This window comes from Mustela nigripes, chromosome 15 (genome assembly GCF_022355385.1).
Source record: "Mustela nigripes isolate SB6536 chromosome 15, MUSNIG.SB6536, whole genome shotgun sequence".
Lineage (NCBI taxonomy): Eukaryota > Metazoa > Chordata > Mammalia > Carnivora > Mustelidae > Mustela > Mustela nigripes.
Genome location: NC_081571.1, coordinates 75,430,960 through 75,445,999, shown reverse-complemented (window position 1 = coordinate 75,445,999; position 15,040 = coordinate 75,430,960). Strand labels below are relative to the sequence as shown.

The window sequence follows — 15,040 nt, the reverse complement described above, 5'->3', positions numbered from 1 at the left end:
GATATGGATAGAGCTAGAGTGTATTGTGCTAAGCAAAATGAATCAGTCAGAGAAAGACAAATACCATGATTTCATTCATATGTGAAATTGAAGAAACAAAACAAATGAACATGAGGAAAAAAAGAGAGGGAGGCAAACCTTAAAACAGACTCTTAACTACAGAGAACAACTGAGGGTTGCTGAAGGGGAGGTGGGTGGGGATGATGGGTTAGATGGGTGTTGGGTATTAAAGAAGACACTTCTTGTGATGGGCACTGGGTGTTATATGTAAGTCACGAATCACTATATTGTACACCTGAAACTGATATTGCTCTGTATGTTAACTAACTAGAATTTAAATAAAACATTTAAAACTAGAAAAACCCAACCTTATCAATTAAGTTCACCAATTTTTATCCTTATTAACTACCAGAGCACAGTTATGGTAGAAATATTCATTTCATTATTTCATAAAATTGGAGATTGTTAGAGATGGAAAATCATGGAGGATGATCAAGTCCAACTAGCCCTATAATTTACAGATGAGGAAAATGAACTCTGGGAGTGAGAAATCATGTGACTTTCTCAAGGACACACAGGTTGTCTCTTAAAGTCACAGAATGAGTGAGGGGATGGAAACATTAACTCCGTCCTCTATCATTTCTAGAACTATTGTTGGTTGTTCTTTTTAATAGTTAGGGATGCTTGGGTGACTCTCTCCTAATGAAAATGGAGAGGTATCTGTAAGCATTACCTGGAGAAAAAGTAGTAATCTCTGGTACTGGCTAATTTTCCAAACTAATATAAATCTAGACAATTGGTTTTCAGGCTATGTATCTCTCCCTCCTTTTCTTCTTTTTTCCCCTCCTATTCCTCCTCTAGTCCTTTATCCCTCAACCAACCTCACCTCTCTACCTTTCTCTCTCTCTCTCTCATAAACACACACACACCATCTTTGTTCCTCCTTTCTTCCAGGTATTTCTTTTCTTCTTAGATTCCTCTTCTTACGCAATCTTAACCGTAACAAATCTCTCGGTCTTTCGACTTTGCCTTCTCCTTCCACCACTCTCTTCAAACTTCTCTTCCTAAAGTGTCATCTCCATTAGGGCATGGGCTTCAAATCATCAGGGACCAGTTACTGCATGCTAGAGGAGGAGACACAAAGACAAACAAAACAGATGCTCCTCCCTAATCTCATGGATGGACAGTTAGGGAAGGGTCCCTTCATGAACTAATTGGGTAAACCCATACTTCATTAGGTGTTAACGACCAACTGAATCTTCTCCATCACCACTAGTAATACACTTGTGAGAGAGCACAAATTGGGAGTTTTCAGATACCACATGGTAGATGTATGCACCTGAAGAGCAACTGTTGAAGACTGAAAACATCTCCAGAAAGCATAACTAAAAATACAACACGCAACCACACACACATATCAGTTCCACCCCATTTGCCCCCACTTGAGGTGTTTAGGTAGAGACTGATGCTCTCCTCCTTCAAACCACACCACATAGAAAACACATATTCTTGCTCAAGAATAAATGCCACTGGGTGATCAGCCTTGAATATCTGTATCAATGTGGTCACTCCCTCATTCGTTCAACAAATACATTTTGAATATCAACTATGGATCAAGTATTATGTTAGATGCTGAAGATACAAAATTGAGGACATTTTTAAAAACTTTTAGTAGTGGAGGGAATAAAGGTAAAACAAACTAGCACGCACATCTGGCAGGGTTAGAAAAAGTTCCTGGTAAAGGTGACCTTGGAATGAGTCTCAAAGTGTCTGTTAAATGTCAGTAAGGTAAAGAGACAGGGAAATACAATTTAGGGCACCGATACAATTAAAGCATGGGCTCTGACATTAAATAAATCTAGATTCTAATCTCAAGATGTCCACTATTAAATGTAATTCCTTGGAAGACCAAGTTAAACTTAATTTATTATGGTTGTGTGATGGGAATAATAATAAAACTGATAATAAAGTTATTATAAAGGTTAAATGTTGTAATGCATATAAAGTACATAAGTCAGAGCCTGGCGTATGGTAAGTGCCCAATAAACAATAGATATTATTTACATTTTTACAATAGGAAACACGTTGAGAGGCTTGAATCTCAATCACTCACATAAAATCCGTTCCTTTCCTATTCCATTTCTCTAGACAAACAAACAAACACCTGTATTTCCTGCTCTAGAATGAAATTAACTAAGAAGACCACTGTATTATCAAATGCACCTGTCAGTGTGGTCACAGCAGGCACACTCTTTTTGACCTTATTTTCTTTCACTTTTAAAAATGGTAAAAACCACATTTGCAGTACATGCTCAATAGCTAGATAGTAATTACAGGCTCACATAACACAGAAAAGAGATTAGCACTTTACTAACATAGTCCTCTTTTGCCTAAAATAATAGATTTACCATAGCAACCTGATTGCACTACAAAAACTTCTGCCAAATGCATCCTAAGTTCTCCTGAAATTTCTATGAGAAGAAATTAAACACTTGAGAACTATAATATTCTATACCATTTCATCTAAGTACAAATATTTTTATGTGCGAGAATGAAGTCCTCTTCCATCAGACATTTGAAAGTGAAGAGGTACCTTTCACCTCCCATTTCAAAATGGATGCTGAGTCTTCTTATAATTCAAGCCACATTGACATCACGATTACCAGCCAAGGAAGAGTTGTTCATAACTTTTAAAAACATGGATAAATGTCAATTCTTCTGTTTGTACTTTCTTAGTACACAAGGATTAAAGTAATCAGTCATGGACTATGTGAGGAAAGAAGACATTTAAGCAAATATAGCACTAATATAATTTTCTGTTGTCTGCCCTAGAGTGTCTAAAATTGAAAATGGGAAATTGGTATGCCAGGTGTCACTTTTCTCTAGGGATTTTCCAATGTATTGAGCAAAGCATCACAGAGGAGGTCTGTTAGACCTCTGAATTATATGATCTCATTATTTCAAACTTCAGATCATTTCTAAAATAACAATTACTCAAGATTCACTTTTTCTAACAAAATATCTATAACTTAGGAAGCAATATCACACTCGTTTGTCAGCGTAACCCAGAAACCAATCATCAGGTCCAAGGTTTCCAAGTCAGTGAACGACTGAGGTTAGGAAATGTGAAGCTTAAGTAATTGATCAGTGCGGCCCATCATGAAGAGGCCAATATCAATTAAAAAATAAGACTCTCCTTCTTCTTAGCTGGTGAACCCATTAACTATACAGTGGACTGTACATTGTTTCAGAAACAAGATTTAGGGATTCTGCAAACATAAATCCTATCCCATTCAAGCCAATTCTTAGTATTAACTTTAATTACTCCATTCTAGGTCATAAATAAACAGATACAACTATAATTCACCATGAAAGATGCTATGGGACAAATGCCTTAAGACAGTCACAGGCAACGAATGCCATTGACCAGGACAAGTGCTGTGATAGACAGAATCAGAGAAATGTTTTTATGGGAAATCTCCTGAAAATAAACTTTATTTGAGCAATGGAAAGACAGCACGGAATCAGGCCACAGTCACTTTTAAATTCTTGGCTTTTATCACTTTCAAAAATCAGAAGTACAAGTGAATATATCATTTCCTTAATACACACTTCATGAGTGCTAATTAAACTGATTTGAAATAAGTGTGAAATTTCTTCCCACATCAGGGATAATTAGGAAATTTCTTTAACAATTTGAACAATGAGATCCATATCACAATACATAATACATTTTCCAACAACAAGCTAGGCTTTTAAAAAAGAAAAAATAAACCAAAAAGAAATATTTTCTACTGATAATTAGTTTGTATTTTTTTAAAAAGGTTTTATTTATTTATTTGAGAAAGAGAAAGCTAAAGAGGGCTGAGCTGGCGGAGAGGCAGATAGGGAAAGACAGACTACCTGTGAGCAGTGAGCCTGATGTGGGACCAGATCCCAGGACCCTGGAATTATGACCTGAGCTGAAGGTAGACACTTAACTGATTGAGCTACCCAGGAACCCCAGTTTGCATTATTTTTTGCTTCTGTACTTAATAATGCTGATTTCTGCAAGTCCTAAAACATTAGTGAAAATACTGTGTGTGTGTGTGTGTGTGTGTGTGTGTGTGCACATATATGAGAATGTGTGCGTAAAGTACATTTAAATTTGAGGGTGACAAAACTCCACGTGAGCAATTTATCCTCAAACGATTCATGTAAAAAAGCTCTTTATAATATCCTTAAGTTTTCTAAGTTTGAAATTATTTAAAAATAAAAATATTTTAAAATTTAAAAATATGTAAGTAAAACTCTAGACATAATGTATCTATGTAGCTAAATTAAAAAAAAACAAAGTCTTATCAATAATTATGCATAAACCTACCCACTCATTTTACTTTCAGTTTTGGGAAATATTCTTTAACATCATATTCAGGATTTCAGCCAATTTTTTCAATAAAACAGTGTCAAACAGATGCAGAGCCTGGGAACTGCACAGCCAAAAATGTCAGAAATTCAATAAACTTGAAATTTATAAATATAATAAACTTACTTTCACTTTGGTATTTTACAGCACAGTTAGCATAATCAGGATTAGTAGGTAAGGGTAGCAAGGAAACAGGGTTTAATGTACTGTAATAAATAACATTCTACCCATCAGGGTCATCCATAATGGAATGCACTGCCATAGCAAGGTGTAAGCTCCCTAAGAAGGGAATCTCTGATAAGAGTTAAGAGTTTGTGCTCTGGACTCAGAAAGACCTAAGACAGAATTTAATATTGACCACTCATATGCTCTATAATCTAGAGAATAACTTAACCTATTGACTTAAAAATTTTCGAAATTGGGAATACCTACTTCATAAGTACCTTTAAGGATACTGAAATAGAAAGCTATTTCTAAGTATTACTAATAGTTTGGATTTCCTAAGTACCACTATGATATTTGTTTGTAGCATAACATTTTTTAAAATAAACATATAACTTAAAAAGTAAAAGGCTTACACATATATTATAATGTTATACATTCTTATATAATCAGAAGTAGTATTCCATTTTTCACTGCTAATATATTTCTATCTCAGTATGAAATTCCATTATTTTTCTCTTCCAACAATATATATCAGATAACTCATGGTTTTTATATTAAGTAATGCTACTTCTTTAAAAGGTATTTTATACTGACATTACATTTCAACAAACTCATTGCACCTGAAATTCCTATCTCCATTCTGTCTCTAATCTTAGCAATAATTTTCACTAGCAAAGATTCAATATATAAGATTAACTCAAAGGCTGCTAAGGCTGCCTGACTTAAGTGTCCAAAATCCTAAAGAAAAAGAAACCATAGGGAAATAAGTTCTACCTTATATAATCCCCTTCCTGCATTTGTTAAATGTGATCTGAAGCTTTTTAAGGCAAGAAGAAAGAAACATTTAAAAGATGAATAAATAAAACAGAACTTTTGAATTTTTCATCTAGCTAGAAAAAACAGTAATTGGAATTCAGGGACTTTGAAAGAGGGCATTGATAAACATCGTATAAATGTCCCATGTTTTCACTTTAAAAGTCATTTCCGTTCCTAATTGGATTGAGGTCATCTATCTGCCTTTGCACATGTCTGCCAGAATAAAAAAAGAATAGATATATATTCTTTATCTCTCTCTCTCTCCATATATACATATATCTTCAAGAAAGATAGTATCACTCACAAAATTCTACCACTTTCATTAAACTGTATTTATGCTTAAAGCTAATGGTATGTCAAGAGGCGGGACAAAATGATCAAAAAGAAAGGATAGATAACAGAAAGAGCTCTAAAAATGAGAGAGGTGACTAACCTGGAATTGTCAGTAATGGACTTTAAAATAACTATGATTAATATATTTAAGAAACTGTATTATTAAATGGAGAAAATCACCAGAGAATTATGTTTTAAAAAATGGAAATTCTGAATTTAAAAGTACAGTAAATGAAATGAAAGCCTGAATAAAGATATTCAGTGGTAGATTAGACATGGAAGAAGAGAAGATTAGTAAACTGGAAGTAGGTCAGGAGAAAATACCCAGACTGAAGCATAGAAAACAAAAAGAATGAGGAAAAAAGAGCATAAGAGACCTACTGGACATGGAATAATACCTAATGCATCTAACTGGATCCAAGAAAGAAAAGACATAATAAAGCAGAAGTAATATTTTAAGAAATAATAGTGCTGTCATGGGCTGAATTGTGACCCCCAAAAGTCATATGTTGAATTCTTAATCCCTAATACCCCAATATAGTCAGAATGAGCTTATATTTGGAGACAGAATCTTCTGAGGTAATTAAGGTTCAATGAGGCCATTCAAGTGAGCCTCAGTCCTGTTGATTTTATAAAAGAGAAGATTAGAACAGACATACAAAGGGAAGATCATATGAAGACACAGAGAAAATAAAGTCATATAAAAGCTGAGGAGAGAGGGCTTCAGAAAAAATTAACCTTGATGACACTTTGATCTTGGACTTAAAGCTTCTAGGACTCTGAGGAGATAAATTTCTGTTATTTAAGCCACCCACTTGGTAGCACTTTCTTATGGCAGCCCTAGCAAACTAATATAAGTGCCAAAAGAATTTAAGCTACAGATTCAAGAATATCCATGAAGTCTCAGAATAAATACAAAGAAAACCACAAACCTTAGGTGAGACACAGCATAGTCAGTGGCTGAAAGCCAAAGGGAAAGTCTTAAAAGTAGTCAGAGAAAAAAGATGCATTACCTTTGAAGAAAAAGATAGCAAGAAGACTGATGATTGAATAATCAAAATAAAATGCTTAAGCCAGATGGAAATAAAATGACATCTCTAAAATTCTGAAACTATCAAATTACAATTCTATGCCTAACAAAAATGTCCTTCCAATTTGATTACAAAATGAGGACACTTCCAGACTAACATAAAAGAAGTCGTGACCAGAAGAGCCTTATCAGAAGCAATATTAAAGAAAAAAGTTCCTCACATGAAAGGAAAATGATCCAATAAAGAAATGAAAAACAAAAAGTAAATATAGGACAAATACAAATGAAAAAAGTCTATAGAATTAAAATAATGTCTTGTAAAGGTCAAGGTCTAGAATTTAAATTTCAGGATGCTAGAATAACCTTGATAACAAAATCACACAAGGACATTATAGGAAAAGGATGTTACAAATCAATCTCTCATGAACTTTGGATTCAGCCTTTTCAAAAAGATTCTGATCCAAATGGGTTTAGTTTATGACTAAAGAGTTGGTTTAACATTTAAAAATCGATCAAAATATTTCATCACCTTAATAGAAAAAATAATCATCTAAGTATATACATATTAAATATTTGATCCAAAACTCCTACATGCAAAAAATTAAGGGAATAAAAGGTAATTTCTTATTTTGATGACAGTCTAAAATAAATCCGTAGCGAACATAACATTTATTAGTCAAATATTGAAAATATTTTCCTGATGACTGGGAGCAAGACAGGAATGTCCACTATGTCTATTCCTAATCAATATCATACAGATGTGTTATACAGTGCTCTCCAGTAAGAAAAAGAATTAAAAAGCATAAAGAGGGATGAAATAACACTGTTATTATTCATATAAGGCACGATTATGTCAGTAGAATTTTTTTTAAAAACTACATATAAACAATTAAAATTAAGAAGTAAATTCAGCAAGGTCAAAAGAAACAACTGGTTGATATTTAAAAATTTAGTTGCATTTTAATATAGCAGGAACAAACATTTAGGGCCTAAAATTTCTTTAAGGGCTTAATTTTTAATAACATAAAAAACATAAAATAGGAATACTTGCAAACCATATCAAAACCTCTATATTGAAAACTATGAGCTACTAAGTGTTCAGAATTGAAGAATATATAAATAGGAGAAATGGTATTCCAGGTTAATAAATTAGGATCTTAGTAGTGTTAATTCTCCAACAATAGATGTAAAGATTTAATGCATCCCTAAGTATTCAGGTGTCATTAATGGTATATAAATGCAAAGGGATGAAAACAGCCAAATCATTGTAAAAGAAAAAAATGAGTGGAGAAATTTACAATACTGAATTTTAAGATATACTATAAAGCTACAGTCTTTGAAAGCATATTGCTGATAAATTAGACAAATAGACAAATGGAGCAAAATTAAAACCCTGGAAAAGACCTATAAAATACAAGGCCACCTGATTCATGACAGAGGTGACATCACAGTGTAGTTAGGAAAGGTTGACTTTTCAATAAAGAGTTTTATCTAGCCTGGACTAGTCACTTTGGCTTTTCACAAATTCAGTTTCTTGTTCTTTATGCAAAGCTATTAGACTAAATGATCTCTAAAGTGTTTCAGATGTAACTGTAGAATTTCACTCACAAACTTTCAACAATTCTAGTTATCAGTCCTGTTTTCCAGTTAAGTGTTCCAAGTATGTCTGGTCAGGATGCATAATTTCTTGGACTCTCATGGTGTTGCCATGGTATTATCTGCATTTTTTTCTCTACGAATATTACTATGCAATGCACAGATAAAAAAAATCATATGAATTTATTTAACATAGATATTAAAATTGTTGCCTTCTATCACATAGAAAGCCAACTACTTATGACTCCCTTCAATCCAATTTCTTTTCTAGAGAAACTAAGATAGAGAAAGACATCCTACCATTGGCTGTGAAGTAAATGTAGTTAAGTACAGAAATAAAATTCCAGATGATGGAACTTACTGGGGCCATAAGTGATCCCAATCTATGGAAATACAGAAATTCTCAAATTATGCCCTAATCATTATTGCCTGTAAAGGCAAAAAAGAATGTAGTTAGAAGTCATGGAAATAGTTCAGAAGCTGTGGGAAGATATGAGAAAAAAATTGCTTGACCATCTTTTTTTACTCTTTCAAGATAATTAAATACTTAGTCATAGGAAAGACCATAGAATCTTCCACAGCTAACCTTGGCTGCCTAGAAAAACTGCATGATGGCCAAACAAATGAGGGTGCTCTATGTTCCTGGGACTCTACCAAATAATTGGAATCACTCAATTTTGATAAGAATATTAAAGGAGTAGTGTACAGATGGTGTGGAGGAAGAGAGGGAAATACGCTTTTAATTAAGGGAAGGGAAGAGAAGGAGGGCTTTGAAAAAAAGAAAAAGAACACCCAGATTACATGTGATTACCAGTTTATATTGGCAACGGAAAAAAGATATCAGAAAATAAACACATTTGAAATGCAGGTCATTCATGCAAGACTTCACATCTCCCTGATTTTAGAAAATGCAGGATAAATAGTCATTTCTTTGAAATAGAAACTGAACTTACTTTGAATCCCTCCATATTATGAGTTAAACCGTACTTATGTGTCTCTCTCATTCAAATCTTCAATGAAATCAAAGAAGTGAATACAGGATAATAAAAACAAAACAAAACAAAATCCCATGTAATTGCTAATTGTCAAAAACATTCATGCCATTGTTTGAAAGCAATGTCTTCCTTGAAGTAACAGGAAATTGCAAAATCAGCTCCACAGTGAAATGACTTTTGCTTTCACCTGATGTATCAGAAGAAACAGACTATTCAATCCGTCCCAGCAATAACAGTTAACATCACTACTGCTAAAGCTATTCAGAGAATGAAACGAGGTAATAAAAGAGAACAAATAAAGCCTAAGCGAGTAGATGCCTTAAACAATGATCCATCACACAAAAAGCAGGGCAGGAAGAACCCTGATTACTTCTGTCTTGAGTCATCTTTGGCTTCAATACATCTGATTGCCTGAGAGTCCAAAAGATTGATTGCTTGCCCATGATGTGTTATGTAATAAGACACTGCATTAATTCCACTGGAAATTTTAATTTGCATACTCCTTTTTTCTTTTGCCAGAAAATGACAACTGCTTTATGGGAAGGATAGTTAATGAACTTTTGAAACTCATTTTCTTCCAAATCTAGTTTCTTGTTTCTCCTCCACCTAGTTTTCAATTTGATTTATGTTTTGGTGGGGAGGTGTGATTTTTAAAAGTGACTTTTCTTTTAAATTAATTTTCACTTTTTGAAATACCATCGCAAAAAATACATTCCAATGAAGTACACAGTATATGAGCTCATTTTCTAGCAATAAGAATAGCAAATCATATATTGTACCTAAAACAGTGTTTGTCCTATTGTGGGGCTCACGGGAAGTAATACAATTTTGCAAGAAACCTAAAGCAAGTATCAGCACTTTAAGCAACAAATGTAGAGAAGTTGAACTTGAGATTCCTTGAGTAACCTATGTACACTGAAAAAAAGGATAAAGAGACCCAAGATCAGAAATAGCCTGTGAGACCCTAACACAAATCTTTGCTGAAGAAAAATGTCTTGAATTTAGGCTTTAAGATTTTCCAGAAATTAGGATAAACCATGTATAAACACATCACTGAAGAACAGTACATGCATACACAAGGAAACAAACCACCATGAGTGAAAGTAAGAACAACAAAAACACCCAAGACAAAACAAAAACAAAAACAAAAACAAAACCCACCAAATTTTTTTTAGCCTTGTGCTACAAACTGAATATTGTCTAATTACTCATCTTGCCACGTTCTTTTGTAAATATGTGAGTTATTCTAATACCTATATCTGATAAACCAATAACCAGGACATTGATGCACTTGCCTCTGTTGCCTGTTGTTTATCTCCTTAGTTCTGTTTCTTATTTCTTTGGTGAAGTGTCATAAATTGTATAAGAAAATGTTACAGAGCCTCTGGATGACAGTCTTTTCCCCAGAAATAGTTAACTTCTTATAAGCATATGGGGACCAATGTTTGGAGACATTTTGGGGTCTAATTATGGGCAAGAGGTACTGCTGGCATCTTAGTGGGTAGAGACCAGGGATGCTGTTGAATATCATACAAAATGCAGGACAGTCCCCATAACAAGGAATCATCCAGCCCAGAATGTTCACAGTGCTGTTAAAATAAGTGAGGGCAGATCTCCTTAATTTGATTTGCAATAGAGCTCACCTGAGGCTTAGTTCCGTTATTCATCCCTTTTTTACCACTCCCCAGAAATGCAAACACACAGGCATCTGAACTCATGCACACACAGAGATGACATACATATGCCGCCTGAAAACCGCTTCACCCAAGTCTACCACCACCCTTGAAGACCAATCGTTTCTACCTCCTCTAAAAAGCACTACCTGCCACTCCCTCAACTCTGTGTTCGATCACTACTTAAGGCTTAATTTAGGTATCACTAAAATGTTTAAAATAGAACTTTGGCAGGCTCTAGTCTAACAGATACCGACTGATCTAAAATGCACTCCATAGTGTTAAAGACTTTTGTAATTTTTTAAACTCAGCTGCTTATTTGCATCTTGAATTCAGTGCTTATGCAAGTCATTATCACTTCTATGCCCCTATCTAAGACTCCTATTCACCATATTTTTTAATGTATACTCCCGTTATCTCCTACTTAAAAAATCCTTTTCCTATTTCAAATCAAAATTTTAAAAAACATTATATATATATATATATATATATGTATTATACACACACATATACATGTATTAAAATACTGAGTGCCTTTTACTTTTTAAGTTACAATTCAAATGGCCTAAAATACATTATTATCAAAGCAATACTAATCATAAATCAATGCAGGATCAATGTAAATAATGAGAAAATACCCACATAGAAGGCAGTAAATTCTCCACTAAGCTCAGCTCCAGGGGTAATGGCTGTTAATGTTACAATGAACTTCCTTCTAGTCCCTTCATCTACATCTGTTTTTACATATGTGTGTAAACAATGCAATATCATTTTATATAAAATTGTAAACATAAATATTTTAGTTTAAACTATGGTTGGACTGAATCCCAAAATATGGTATTACTTTTTTTTTTTAAGATTTTATTTATTTTTTTGACAGAAAGAGAGATCACAAGGAGACAGAGAGGCGGGCAGAGGGAGAGGTAAGCAGGCTCTCCACTGAGCAGAGAGCCCGATGTGAGTCTTAATCCCAGGACCCTGAGATCATGACCTGAGCCGAAGGCAGAGGCTTTAACCCACTGTCCCACCCAGGCGCCCCAAAATATGGTATTACTTTTTTAAAAAGGAGCAGATATATCTAGTACAAGCCAAAACCTCTGCTGCACACCTTGAATTCTCCCTGCTGACAGAACTTCAAGTGTAGATTAATTTACTTAGAGCTTGGCTAATTGGCCATTCACTCCCAATGGAGAGAGACCACTGATTTAGTCACTTAAAGCAGTAAGTATGCTTTTTTGCCTTCTAAGAGGAAAAACAAAATCAATTTTCTACACTACTCTTTATTTTTTTAAGATTTTATTTATTTATTTGACAGAGAGAGATAACAAGTAGGCAGAGAAGCAGGCAGATGGGGAAGGGGAAGCAGGCTCCCTGCTGAGCAGAGAGCCCGATGCGGGGCTTGATCCCAGGACCCTGAGATCAGGACCTGAGCTAAAGGCAGAAGCTTAACCCACTGAGTCACCCAAGCACCCCTCTACACTTCTCTTTAAAGATTGCCCCTGAACTCTCACAAAAGAACTTCTTTGTCTCGATGGTACCCAAGGATAAGAAGAGATGGAGGGATCTAGGGAACTCTTTGCTCTCGTCACTCAGGATTGTTCTAGTGTAGATTAGTTAATAGAGAACTCTGCTTTATCAACTGTCAAAACAATCATTAATATTCAAATATGTGAACAACATTCTAGGTACTGTATAGAACGAGGGGGGAGAATGTCTAAAATCTAAGTCAAACCAATGATCCTATGAAGACTGATGGCCCCAAGGAGGAGAAAGATACCGTCCAGTCTGAATTCCAGTTTCCACAGAAACAGACCTCAAAATATTTTGTAACTGTAAAAGAAAACCACTACTATGATTTGGGTAAATTTAGCTAATATGTAAGGGGAGTCCTATATAATAACACAAATCAAAGTGAAGGAAAGGGACCCATAAGTAACATGCAGAATGGGGAAAAAATGTCTCATAAGTTGCTTTTTAAAATTTTTATTTTATGCGTGATAAGGAGGTGAGAAGAAGGATAGAATCTCACCCTTGGTGTAAGTGTTAAACTTTGTCGACTTGGTGTAAGTGTTCAGTTAGACTGTTCAGACAGGTTCGACATCAGATCAGCAGACAGGGGGCACATTTGATAAAAGCCTAAAACAATGCATTAAATGAAATGTTAATAAATAATTTTATTAAGAAACAAAATGGTGTATTTTAATGCAATCTGAATTAAAAACTGAAGATAAACCAGGCTAAGCGTAATTTTATTTTATTTATTTTATTTTTTAAAAGATTTTATTTATTTATTTGACAGAGAGAGAGAGAGAGAGAGATCACAAGCAGGCAGAGAGGCAGGAGGAGGCAGAGAGAGAACAGGCCCCCTGCTGAGCAGAGAGCCCATTGCGAGACTCGATCCCAGGACCCTGAGATCATGACCTGAGCCGAAGGCAGATGCTTAGCCCACTGAGCCACCCAGGAGCCCCTAAGTGTAATTTTAAAAGCTCACTGATTTGATACAATAAAAAAAAATAAATCAATTATATTCATATGCAAAGTTCAAGTGCAATGCGCACTCTATCGGCTTCATTATTATATTTCAGGCCAAGACAAGGCACTTTCCTTTCTCCATTTGGGCTCATTTTCCACCACCAGCAACACTAGAGACATAATCTAAGCAACTTCACACTATTCAGGCTATTAAAGAGTAGCCTGAATATATGTCTAAGATGTATTTTATGGACAAAAAGAAAGGGGGGAATAAATAAGAAGAATGTGAAAATAGATTATGTAGACTTGGAGCTGCATTAAAAGCTGCTCAAAGAGCATATTCAATCAGGTTGAGGGTTAGTTCTCCATCAAGGAAAGGAAAATATTGTCAACTATTACATACAAATTAGAATATGAGTACATTCTGAAAAGTAGGGTATTAGGCTGGTGATCCTTATATCCCTCTATGAATATACATCACATTTTCTGGATAATAAGGTTTCCAACTGCTTATCTGAAGGGCATTGTCAATTATCACCTGTAGCAATCGATGGGGAAAGGCATAGCCACGGTACAAAGAACCACCACCAAACCAATCAGCTCACAGCCCCGTAGGGTGGCACATCAGTCAGAGGTTGTGACCATCTGATTTGACAATGGAGAAGCAAATAAATTTTAGAAGTAATAATGGCTCTTTTCAATGCAGGTAGAGAGAGATGATCTACTGATAAGTTTCATGGAAAAGGAAAGGGAAAACTGAGTTTACAGATACAGAAATATTAATGAAGAAGCCGAGGAGAGAGGAATTTAAAATTTTCAATACTTCTTTCCCTTATACATCAGATGGCTCCCAATTCTGGTTCTGTAATTTTTCTGCCTTATCAGTGTTTAATCGCATTTGTAGGAACAAGAGGAGAACTATAACTGGGATTTGCATTTTCTGAGGATAAGTAATTAGTGCATTAATTTGACTAAAATTATCTTGTCTACCACCTCGCTTTTTATTACACTAAAATATGCATGTCTAACAACTGCTTTTTGCAACATGTCCATTCCTCCCACAGAAGAAAATAGAGAGATCGGATAAACCAACACCTATTGTATGCCATCAATCAAAGTGGCAATTTTGGAATGCCCACTTCCTTCTCATACATTCTATGTGTTTCCCAGGAACAATTCCTGGACCGAGTTCTCCCAATTTTTTTCCATCTATTAGCTGATACATTTAAATAATTATAACAAAGCAATCAAAGGGGAGTGGGACATTCACTGAGACCTTCATTGACTTTAGACAAATGTATTTTTTCCACATATTTTCCACATATCAGTTCTAGGACTGAAATTGCTGAAAATGTCCTGAGATTCCATGTCTGCAAGAAAATAGTCCTCCCCTGAGGGAGTTCTGGGACTGCGACCATGTGCCCAAATTCCTGGAATTGTCCTAAATACTCTCTGCCCACTGTTTCCTTTCCACCATGATCCCAGAGAATAAGGCCCTGATTCTGTCCCCTTTTTGCAAATGAGGCACATGACTTAGAGGGTTTCAGTAATTTAC

At 34.9% G+C, this 15,040-nt stretch overlaps 1 protein-coding gene across 1 annotated transcript in view; it reads right to left on the bottom strand.

Moving 5' to 3' along the window:
• Positions 1-15,040, bottom strand: part of ITGBL1 (integrin subunit beta like 1) — a 213,247-nt gene that overhangs the window by 35,332 nt on the left and 162,875 nt on the right. The gene's annotated exons all lie outside the window — the stretch shown is intronic.